The 12,594-nt window shown below is 39.3% G+C and overlaps 1 long non-coding RNA gene across 1 annotated transcript; it reads right to left on the bottom strand.

Moving 5' to 3' along the window:
- Positions 1–869: 869 nt before the first annotated feature.
- On the bottom strand, positions 870–8,242 carry LOC138152886 (uncharacterized). Its single transcript, XR_011166219.1, has 2 exons — positions 8,066–8,242; positions 870–3,471 (listed from the first exon to the last, which is right to left on the bottom strand). It is a non-coding gene; the product is annotated as an uncharacterized lncRNA (long non-coding RNA).
- Between the last annotated feature and the right edge of the window lie 4,352 nt (positions 8,243–12,594).

Genomic DNA, 12,594 nt, shown 5'->3' with positions numbered 1-12,594 from the left:
TTTGGCATTTGAACTCTGTTTCCAGAGTGGAGAGCTTTGTCCCAAATCACTGGGATTTTTGCAAATGTTATCGGAGGTCTGAGGAGGGCGCCCTCTCTACAGATACCCCAAGCTCTGGCACACTGGCCACACACCCAAGGAACATCACCCAAGACTCCAACCCAGATCCTAACAGGTCAAAGCAAAAGTGATTACCCTCTGTATGGTCATTTGGTCCCCACTATGATCTGCAGTCCAGGAGCTCCAGAGGCAGCCACATGGCAGCAGCTGCAACTGCTTTTCCTCTGCCACTTCTCACCCCAGGGGCAGGGGCCAGACAGCACTGTTCCATCACTCAATTCCAACAGAGTTCCCCACTGACCTTTTACTTTCTCTTTGGTGTTTATGGGTTGAGAAATCTGGAAACTGCCACAGCTGCTGGTGATTCACTCTCCTGAAGTCTGCTCTGGCTGGTCTGGGTGGCTGGTCAGGGCAGTCCTGGGCTCCACTTGGCTCACATGGGACTGTGCTTGGCTCCCAGCTCGGAGTGATAGACCCTTCCTGCTGGCCTGCTAGGCTGGCTTCAGCGGGAGATGTGCTTCTCTCTGTCACTTTGTGGGTTCTGTAGCTCTAAAATTAGTTTAGAGTCATATTTTACAGGTATTGGAGGTGGTTGTGGTGGAAGCTCATGGAATTTCCTGCTTCTACTCTGCCATCCTGGATCTGCCCCCTAGGTTGACTGCAAATGAGCTTTCCACTACACCAAGCTAATTGATGACAATAAATGAGTTCACCTGGGAAATAGGTTGCACTCTGAGGTATCTCTCCCATATTCCAGGAAAATTCAGTTCCATTTACGTACCTGTAATGTAATGCCAAAGAAAGGCAACTTCCCAGGTTCAAAATACCAGCATAGGTGCTCTCTATTTTATTCAGTAACAAACCCAGAACAGAGAAGATCAAAACATGACATCATTCAAAATACAGCATTTACTAAGTGTGATTAAATAATCTCCAAGGCCTACCCCACCCCAGGACTTTCCAATCATTCAATCAATTACAAAGTCTCTGTTCCAAATACTTCTCCACCCCTAGGCTATACCTTAATTAAGTCCACCACAAAACCCCTCTTCTCAAATGGAGATTAGTTTCCAAACATAGGTAAAGTACCTTCATTTGTCAATCACAGAGCACAATAAGGTCAAAAGTTCCCCACCTCCTGGATCACAATTGAATCTACCCCAGAGTTACATCAAGTTTAAACACAGCACTTAATACCCAAATGGAGGTCTTTTCTTCATCTTGACATGAGGCAAGTTCTCAGCAATCTTAGTTCCTGGGGAGACAAGGCTTAGCAAAGCCACAAGATACATTGCCAGTCCCTTCATGAATTTATCCTCTGTCTGTAGAACAGTCCTAGAACCCCTGAACACATTAGCAAAGCCCTCTCCCAGGATTTCTGTAAACATACAACAAGAAAATCCTTCTTCAGGGCTTCTGAACCAACAGAAAGGCTCCCAGACCCCTGCAACAACAGCACTGTCCCTCACCAGTGGACAGTATTCACTCTGTCTGCAGGACAGTCTCCAGACCCCTGCAACAACAGTACTGTCCCTCACCAGTGGACAGTATTCACTCTCTGTCTGCAGGACAGTCGCAGGCCTTCTTAGCGAACAGCCAGGTTCCAGGACTTCTTCAACAAAAGGACAGTCTTTCACCAGTAGACAAATCTGGCAAAATAACATCAAAACAGACAGACAAAGTACCAGCAAAACAGCCATGTCTCCTCAGTCCTTGGCAGCTCAGGGGGCAGGTCTCAAAAGTCCAGGGCAATTCAAAGCTGCCACCAGCAATTCTCTTAGTCTCTCTCTCTCCACGAGGTGCTGCTTCCAAAAAAGATCTTCCGCCTCTCTCTAGTGTCTCTCCAAATCAACGTCACCAGCTCCTCCCAATTCAGGATTTTCTTTTCACATCAACAAGCCCATCCCACAGGTGGGATTAACAAACTCTGGGTTTTAACACAATCAATTTGAAAACCAAGCCAATACAGGGGAATCTTTAATTGCCATTACTATCACAGTACCAGATCAGTTGCATTATGTCCTGATCACTATTGTTTCTTCTCCTCTTAAAAAGAGTTTCCAGCCTTACCTCACTAAGTACTGTGTACTTTACTTGTGCATGTCTGAGCAATCAGTCCTGCCTTACAATGTTTGGGTGATTTTCATAAATTGTATGATTTGGTGATCTCCAGGAGAGCAGCTAAGTTGATCATCAACAGAGATCCTTAGTTTGGCATTCAAGAAGTTATAGCTACATCTGAATTTTTAGTTTGGAGGATCTGTATTTCTATTAGTGCTACTGAACATCTGCATATTGTCCTTTGCCTCCATTCAGTCCCTCATGTTCAATCATAATTGCGAGTTGTAGGCTTCCTAGACCAAAGTTCCCTTCCTGACCACCAGTCTTTATTTCCTCTTATCCATCCACATTAGCCCCATTTACTTGGTGTACCTATCTCACTCTTCCCTACCATCCCATCATGCTCTCTGAAATCCCCATTACTTCCCTCAATAAATTACTTTGTATATAATTTCAATTTTTATATGGTATTCTACCATGCATAGGATGAAATGAGAAAATATTTACAGAAAACACTTAATGTAGTGCCTGGCATACAGTAGGTACTATATAAATGCTTATTCCCTTCCCCCTTCTCTAACACCACCCCTACCACCCCCACCACCATAGAACATAACCTTCTTCAGGGTAAGGCTAATTTTTTTTCTGACTTTGAATCTCCAGGGCCTAGTACAGTGCCTGGAATATAGCAGGCATTTAATAAATTCTTAGCAAATACTGAATATTATCCTAATGTCTACTTTGTTTAAATTTCAAACATATTACCTATGGGGAGGTAGGGCTTGGTAGGGGGATTAGACAGGGCTAGGACCAGTGCTTTTCCAAGAATGATGATATATACCATTCAGGAATAACAGTAATTCATTCATTACTTCTGGGGCATTACAAAACACTGCACAATATTCCTAAATAGACTGAACACAACGTGTCTGGTCTTCCAGGAACTACAAATACGAATTCATTCACCTTTTCCATCTTTGAAGTGAGGTATGTCTGTCATTCTTTTACAAATGAGGAAATTGAAGATAAGTAACTTACCCTGGACCCACAAATAGTCCTGAAAGGTCAGAGGTATAGGATACTCACATGTGATAACTGGATAAACACATATTGCTCCAAAGCAGGACCAATGAAATAACTATAAATTATAACTTTTGAGTCAGTGAAACACTTATTCCTACAGTGCCCTGGGAATTTTCTTGGAAGTCTTCCATTCAAGTCCAAACCAGTCCAAACCCAAGCTTTTGAGATCTGAATGAGCTTGCAAGAGAGAGCCATAACCAGGCCTCTGTTGTCCCTGGAAATGTTCATATTTCACTGAAAGTTTTGGTAGATATTCAAAGACAAGATCTGAAGGAAATAGAGAGGGAAGGGCAGTAAATTAAAAAGAAAGTTCTAAATGGCAATCTAATTAGAACTCTTATTTCCTATATGCTCTTCAGTTCTAATGTTAGGTCTTCCAGCTTTTCAATGAAAGGGGAAACACACATCTGAAAGCTTAGAATAGAGGGGGAAATTTACAGAGTTTCAAGTTCCTATTTGAATGGTACTCATGAAAGCTTATGTGTTACTTTTATCCAAGTTTGACTGAAAGGACTTACTTCTTTGGGATTTTTGTAATCTTTAGGTGACAGCTATGTGCACTAAATACCAAATAGTAAAGGCAAAGAGTAAGGATTGCCATTACTTCATTCTTTGAGGGAGCCACGGGAAGATTCCAAATCAGTAGAGAAAAACATACAAGCCATAGCTTAATATTTAAGGAACTGGGTCCCTAGTTTCAATAAGCATGTAATAATTATTGTGAACAGAGGGAAGAAGAAAGTTAATTGGGAAGGGGACAGCTTGATGATAGAGTTATCCAGCCTTTCCAAATTTTCTGCCAGGAGAAAAAACTGATTTTCCTTTATTTTGTGCTAAAAATATCTATCTGGGAATAATATTTAGTGTGTTTAAACAGCCAATTACATTTTTAAATAAAATGTTGAATACTAATAAAACAGAAACCCTCTATTAAAAATCTATTACAATCCCTCTTCAGGAAATAGGAAATTAATTTTGGTTCTTAACAATCTGTAATCACTTTAAAGGCAGGGATTGTTTCTTTCTGTTCATCTTTGTTTGCATGCCTAGCATTTAGCATGGTAGTTGTGCATAGTAAAAGTTAAGACATGCTATCTCTCTGTTCTGGGCATTTTTTTCTAACTGTCTCCCATGCCTGTAATGCTCTCCCTCCTTATCTACCCCTGCTGGCTTCCCTAACTTCCTTCAAGTCCCATCTAAAACTCCATCTTCTACAGAAAGACTTTCCCAACCCCACTCAATCCTTCTCCCATTTCTCACTCTTATCTACACAACCTCCTTCCCTCTCCCTTAGCACAAGACCTGGCATATAGTAGGAGCTTAATGAATGTTTATTAATTGATTGATTGCCATAACACTTACATACACACAAGCATACACAACTCATTCTCAACCTTTCCCCTTTGGAAATCTAAAAGTCATTCCTTGGAGAGAAATTTTGGATTCTGGGAACAAGACACACAATCTTAGAATCAGGTTTTCCCTACTGATTTTGAGTTGAATTTTTCCAATGTTCATCTTTAATCATATCACTCAACTTCTCAAAATACATTAATAGATCATTCCCTATCAAATAAAGTCACCTTCATTGAAGATACTAAGATAACCGTAGGACTGGAAGGGGCATTAAAAATAATTTGTCAGCCTGTACCAGATAGTTTTGATAATTACCACCTTATAGTTTAAGATCTGGTACTGCTAAACTCCTTTCTTTACATTTTTTTCATTATCTCCTTTGATATTCCTGACTTTTTGCTTTTCCAAATGCATTATGTTATTATTTTTTCTAATTCAGTAAAAAAAAAAAATACTTAGTAATTTAATTGGAATGGCATTGAATATATAAATTAGTTTAGGTAAAATTGTCATTTTTATAATATTGGCCCTACCTACCCATGAACAATTAATATTTCTCCAATTATTTTTTTTTGCCTTTTTTGGGGAAGGCAATTGGGGTTAAGTGACTTGCCCAAGGTCACACAGCTAGTTTTTGTGTTAAGTGTCTGAGGCCAGATTTGAACTTGGGTCCTCCTGACTCTAGGACCAATGCTCTATTCACTGCCCCACCTAGACACCTCTATTTCTCCAATTATTTAATTCTGATTTTATATGTATAAAAAGTTTTGATTTTTTAAAAATAATTTTGTTTATATAATTCCTGGGTTTGTTTTGGCAGGTGTACTCTCAAGTACACCCTGAGTTATTTTATTTTTTAAAGCAATCAAGGTTAAGTAACTTGCTCAAGGTTACACGGCCAGTTATTTCTGGGTGTGGTGCTAAGTATTAGAGCCCGGATTCAATCTCAGGTCATCCCAACTCTGGGGCTGGTGCTCTTACTCACTGAGCCACCTGGCCACCCCTAAGCAATTGGGGTTAAGTCACTTGCTCAAGGTTACACGGCCAGGTGTTTCTGGGTGGGTGCTAAGTGTCTGAGCCTGGATTCGATCCCAGGACATCCCAACTCTGGAGCCAGTGCTCTTACTCACTGTGCTACCTGGCCACCCCACCCTGAGTTATTTTAAATGGAATATTTTTTTTTACTATCTCTTCTTGCAGAGTTTTGTTTGTGACATATAGTAATGCTGATGATTTATGTGGGTTTACTTTACATTCTGCTGCTATGCTAAAATGATTAATTGTTTCAACTAATTTTTTAGTTGAGTCTTTGGGATTTTCCAACTATATCATCTGCAAAATGATATAGTTTTATTACCTCCTTCCCTCTTCTGACTCCTATTTCTTTTTCTTCTTTTACTGCTATTGCTTAGGATTTCCAAAATAAATATTGAATAATATTGGTGACCTATATTCCTATTTGTGCCTAATGGTAGTTATCCCTAGGGCAAGGGAGGGAGAGAAGAAAAAAAAGAAATTTACATGATAATTTTGTTGTATATTTGAAAGAAATAGCAAGATGTTCATAGTAGATTTATTTTTATATGCAATCATCTTTTTTATTGTACTATGTTATGGAAATGCTTGTTTTATTACATAAATTAAAATTAAATTTAAAGAAAGATGAAGACAATAAAGTCATTGAACCTACCAATAAAGAAGTCTGATCTCAGAAAGAGTAGTTTTAATCAAATCAAATGATAGTGATATCTTCCCTCCTTAACTCCTTTGTATTTAACTTCATGTGTTTATTTTGTATATATTTACATTATATATACACACACACACATATATATATACACATATATATCTCATTGATAGAAAATTCCTTATAATCTTTAAAAAGGGGGGGAAGAAATTACTTAAGGGAACCAACTCATTGCATTAATAACCACCCCCCCCCCAACTCATCACTGTAACCTTTCTCTGAACATGCTCCAAAAAATGGGGAGGACTTAAGAGTTCAGTGATGTGGGAACCCCCCAATGAGTTCACTGATGTGGGAAACTCCCTCCACCAATATAAATCTGCAAGCAATCAGTATTTTATAGTCTTATCGAATTGCTCAGGAGCACCGAGAGGTTATGTGCTGTGCCTAGGGTCACAAAGCCAGTCTATGTTAGAAGCAGGACTTAAACCCAAGACTTCCTAACTCCAAGGCCAGCTCTCTATCCACTACCTCTTCACAGTTAGTCTATAAAAAGTGGGACACAGAAATGATCAAATACTCCCAGTGTGGTCTGACCAGAGCACTGGTCAGTGAAGTTAACCCCTCCCTCATTCTGGACACTCCCTACTATGGTCCTCTGATAGATCCATAATCTCATCAATGCAGGTACTCTCTCCACCAGCATACATGGCACCCCATCTCTGCTTACTCATCCTATAAAATCTTTGTCCATAGCCTTCCATAATATCTCCATAGGGGATTCACCCCAATGGGCTGGAAGCCTTCCTTCTGTTCTTCCAATATTTCATAGATACTGACACAATACTTGGGCTAGGCTTGTGGTAGCTCTCATTCTTGACATGTTACTGACCCACCCCCTTTTGGGGGATATTGATATTCTTAATTATGACTTTGACATCATTTCTTACACACACATCATTGTTGCTAATATGATACAGTCTATTTACACCCACCATATATCTTTCCATTGCCCTTTGGGCAATGGAAATTCTGGACTCAATTCCTTTATGAATGCACCCTAAGATCACGTTATCTTTTTTGACATCCACGTAATATTATTGACTCATACTGAGCTTGCAGTCAACTAATACCCCCTAGGTCTTTTTTTCATTAACTACTGTTTAACCACATATTCCCCATCAAGTATTTTTGCAATTCAAACTCCTTAGCTTGGCATGAAGCCCACAGTCTTTCTCAGATTTCCTTTCTAATCTAATCTCCTACAATTCCCTTAGTCAAACTTCCAGTCCATTTAGATTATTCTACTCATAGCCCCCTGAAAAGCTCTTTCACCCAGAAACTTAGGGACAGAAAATTTGCCATATATCTTTTCATCTACCAAAGCCCTAGCACATGGTGAACTAAACATGAAATGCTTAATACACACTTGTTAACTGGTAGTCTCTATAGCTATTCCCTGTATCTACCACAATCCACACATGGTATTGACAGCAGAAATGATGCCATGACAAAAACTTGATTTAGAGTCTCAGTATATAGGGTTAGGTTCTAGTTTTATTATTTACTTGCCTCCAGAGCTGTTGTGAGGAAAGTGCTACTTTATAGGGATGAAGTTTTTGTTATCGTCTGTTTTAATAAGGTGGTATGGAGATAAAGAAGAGTCCATTCAAAGCACTTCTTACTTATCAATTAATAGGCATGTATCAGGAAGCTACTATGCACCAAGGGCAGCTAGGTGGTACAGGGGATAGAGTACAGGGGATGATGTTAAGAAGACTCATCTTTGTGAGTTCAAATCCAGCCTCAGATACTTACCAGCTGTGTGACCCTGGGCAAGTCACTTAACGTTGTTTGTTTCAGTTCTTCATCTATCAAATGAGCTGGAGAAAAAAATGGCAAATCACTCCAGTATCAACTGCCAAGAAAATCCCAAAGGTAGTAATGAGTCAGACACAACTGAACAATAATAGCTATACATCAAGAACATTGCTAGATGCTAGAAATTCACAAAAAGTGAAATAACTACTGCTTTACAAGAGTTTGTAGCTAGGTGGCACAGTAGATAGATAGAGCCCTGGCCCTGAAGTCAGGAGGACCTGAGATCATATTTGACCTCTGACCAGACACTTGACACACTAGCTGTGTGACCCTGGGGAAGTCACTTAACTACAATTGCCTCTCCCCCCAAAAAAGCATTTGCATTCTGTTGAATGGATTCAACAGATAAATAAATCTAGGATTTAAACAAAGTAAAAATAAATAATCAACATAATAAAATAATAAAAATATTTAAACAAAAAAATAAATTCAGGAAAATCTTCTTATTGGAGGCAGTTCATGAGTTGAGCCTTGGAGGGAGCTGAAGGTTCAATAAAGCAGAGATAATCTGTGTAAAGACAAGGAGGTAAGAGATAGAAGGTCATTCAGGGCAGCCGTAAGTAGGCAGAGTGCATGAAAAGATGAAATGTATAATCGGTCTGGTAAAAATGAGGCTAGAAATCCCTTCTGACTTGGAGATTGTCTCGTTCTGCTTATGAAGTGACATTTGAACTATTTGGAAAGATAAGGAAGAATCCAACCAACACAAAGAGGGGAAAAGAGAGAGAGCCTTCCATTTGAGGACAGCACAAAGGAAAAGTCGGATGTGGGAAAACATTTTCAAAATCATTTGATTTACCTAGAATCCAGGATCATTGTAGGGGAACTTTATGAGGTTAAGACCTTGAACAGGGATTGTGATCATGTGGTAGGACCCCTTCAGCTATGACCACAGCAATTTCATTCACATTCATTGGTTCATGAAGTTTTCTATGATGGGTATAAGGACATATGTTTGATTATAATTATGTTAACTATAGATGCTATCGTTCTTCACTCTGGGGAATGAAAATGAATTGGTATAGATTGCAATAATGTGTGTGTATGTTTAAGTAATTTTTCAGTTGTATCTAACTCTTTCTGATCCCATTTGGGATTTTCTTGGCAAAGATACTTGATCGGTTTGTCATTTCCTTCTTGTCTTTTATAGATGAGGAAACTGAGGCAAACTGAGTTAAGTGATTTGCCCAGGGTCACATAGCTAGTATGTTCCTGAGGCCAGATTTGAACTTCAGTGAGGGTACTCTACCCACTATGCTATGTACCTGCTGCCATATACGTGCATATACATATTTATATACAGCTATGTTAATAATTAAAGACCTTTATCCTGGGGTTAGGATCTTTGTGTATTGAAAATTATCTTCCCTCCCCCCCAAGACTTTAAGTTAGTATTCATATGTAGAATATGAAGGGGGAAAAGTCATAAGCATTTCTTCCCAAGGCCATAGATACTTACTCTGAGAAAAGAACCAAAAGGCCATCTTCCTGGTACTAACCAGACAACTTAAAGTGAATAATTCCCTGCTAAAAACCCATATCCATCTTCCCTGTCTACTACCCTGTATGCCTAGGGAGTTTTAAACGCTTGCTTCTTTCTTTGGTTTTGATCCCTGAAACAAGCTGAGAAAGTCTCCCCCTGAATTCCCAGTTAGAACTTCACAGATAAGTGTCCATCTGGTCCCAAACAGCCCAAAGTACCTGAAGTCATAAATAAGCTCCTTCCTCCTCTGGTTAGCCAACTTTAATTTGTTTGGGAAATATTCTATCCAGTCCTATACTTTCATCCCCCCTCAACCAATTATTGCATTCAAAGCTCTGAAAGCATAGTTCTGGATGCAGAGCACTTAGTGTTTACAAGGACTTAGTGTTTATAAGTGGGGAATATCTCCAGCAAACTTCAGAGATGGGATTTTTCCCATACAAAAGGGAAAGTTTGAGAAGCTATCTTGGAAGTACTCCCATACCATCACATCATCCCTATCTGGACATAGATTTAGAGGGTAGCAGCACCACCCTCCTCTCATCCCCACCCAGCTATAAAGACTATCCCTTAATACATCTCTTTTGGGTGAATAAGTCATGCACGGACTTCTTCCTTTATCCCTTTCCACTACCAACACTGGGTTACCACATAATCATTCATATACAGAGGCATTTTCCAAAAATATAGGAATTTAAATAGATGAGAAAAACTGATCAAGTTTCCTCATTTTAAAACTTGTCAAACTGACAGAGAACTCTCATTCTAATTGTTGCAATAAATGACCTTAATTTGGATAATAAAATAAAAAAAATCTTGAAACACTGATTGTCTCCTCATTTAAAAACTGCTTTAATTTACAGATTTCATTTCAATTTTTTGCAGTAATTTTCAACATTCACTTCTTTAAGATTTTGAATTTTAAATTTTCTCCTCCTCTCTCTGCTCCCCCCTCCCTAAGACAGCATGCATTCTGATACATGTAAAACTATAATAAGCCTATTTCCACATTAGTCATGTTGTAAAGAAGAATTAGAACTAAAGGGGAAAACCATGAGAAGGAAGAAACAATGAGAGAGAGACAGAGAGAGAGAGAGAGAATAGTATGCTTCAATCTGCACTCAGACTCCATAGTTCTTTCTCTGGATGTGGATAGCCTATTCATTTTCTTTTGGAATTGTCTTAGATCCTGGTATTGTTAAGAAGAGTTAAGTCTATCAAAGTTGGTCATCACACAATGTTGCTGTTACTGTGCACAATGTTCTCCTGGTTCTGCTCACTTCACTCAGCATCTGCTCATGTAAGTCTTTCCAGGTTTTTCTGAAATAAACTTTTTGCAGTAATTTTTTGCTGTAAATTAAATAATATTTCAGAGATCCTTAAATGTCATCATGATTGCTTTGGACTTAAATTTATAGTCAATGGGGAACCAGTAAAGGTTTCTGGTCTGGAGAGTGATGGAACTGAATTGATACTTTCTAATCTTCCCAAGATGGAACTGACCATCATGGGAAGTATGGATTAAATGGAGAATAGGGAGACCATCATTGTAATGGGTCCCATGAGATGCCAAACTAGTAAGGCAGTCAGTATGAAAAAGAGGGGATATATGGGAGGCAGAATCAACAAAATTTGGCAACCAAATCAATGTGGGAGGTTATGGAGAGGTAAAGCATCCAACATGACTGAAGTTTTGAGCCTGGATGGTTAGTAAAGTGATTATGCCATTGACAAACTAAAAACAAAAAAAAAAAAAACAAAACTTCACAAGATAGGGGAGCAGATACTCTAGTCAGCAGTTTGTCTGAAAAGATACCGGGAATTAATAGATGGCAATCTCAGCATTAGTCAACAGTGAGATAAGGCAGCTAATGCAATCTTGATTCTATATGAAGAGAGCAGGCATCACACCATCATACCATTGCATTCTGCCCTGATCAGGCCACATCTGAAGTAAGAATTCAGTTTCCCAAGATCAAAATTTAGTGCTTTTCTCACTCCATAATGACAATCAGAGAGAGGAAGTGTAGAGAGAGAACTGTATCCAGGTCACAACCTAAAGGAAATCCTTCCTTTAAGGAAAGGGACAAAGAAGGAGTGGTTCAAGGAAACTTAGAAGCTATAGTCAGAGAGGTAGGAGAAGTATCAGGAAAGGGTCACCAATGTCATGCTAGGGAGGAAAGAGCACTGACCTGGGAGTTTGAAGACCTGAATTCTAGTCCTAAATTTGACATTTGTGCCTTGAACATATCTCTTAACCAAGTAAGTCTCACTTTCCTCTTCTGTAAATTGAAGGGACTGAACTAAATGATCTCTCTGAGTTGGGTTTGGGGGCTAGAGATAGTAATCAGAGAAGAATGGAAAAGATTTGGAACAAATCTCAAAGAAAATCAACTCTGAGACCCTGGTTGTCAAGTGGAGATGACTGAAAGAATTGTGGGGCACCAATAATAGCCCAGATGAACTTGAACAGTTATTTCTAGTGGATCCAACCAGAGTTTTTTGTTTTTGCTTTTGTCCCCAACAATCCACAGCAGCCTAGGAAATGGAGCTAAGAAACTGGACAATAGAGCCTATCCAAATTTGAATATTATTAGGGGGAGATGACTAAAGGGTCAGGGGGTACAAGCAATTCCAGGGCATCTCATTAAAATGATTATAGTCTAGGTTTGATAGGGAGGTGAGAAAAGATATAACCAAATTTACGGACTGGGAGAACAGGGAAGGGGTAAGGGATTCTATGAGGTCTCCATGAGAGTGAAAGACAGATTCAGTCTGAGTGAGAGGCATGGATAGGGTAGAAAGACAGAAAACTGTGATCAGTAAAGGAAATTCAGAGTTTAGGGTCTTCAGGCATGTCCCCACACCAGTGGGTAGAAGGAAGGAAGGAAGAAGGGAATGATGGAATGTAGAAAAGGAGAGGAGAGGAGAAGACAGAAGAGGAGAGGAGAGGAGAGGGGAGGAGAGGGGAGTGGAGGGAAAA

Source organism: Petaurus breviceps, unplaced genomic scaffold (assembly GCF_028583685.1).
Source record: "Petaurus breviceps papuanus isolate PSGF00001 unplaced genomic scaffold, PetGlider_PUasm1.0 90977, whole genome shotgun sequence".
Taxonomy (NCBI): domain Eukaryota; kingdom Metazoa; phylum Chordata; class Mammalia; order Diprotodontia; family Petauridae; genus Petaurus; species Petaurus breviceps.
The sequence above is the reverse complement of the archived record's forward strand: the minus strand, read 5'-3'. Positions and strand labels throughout refer to the sequence as shown.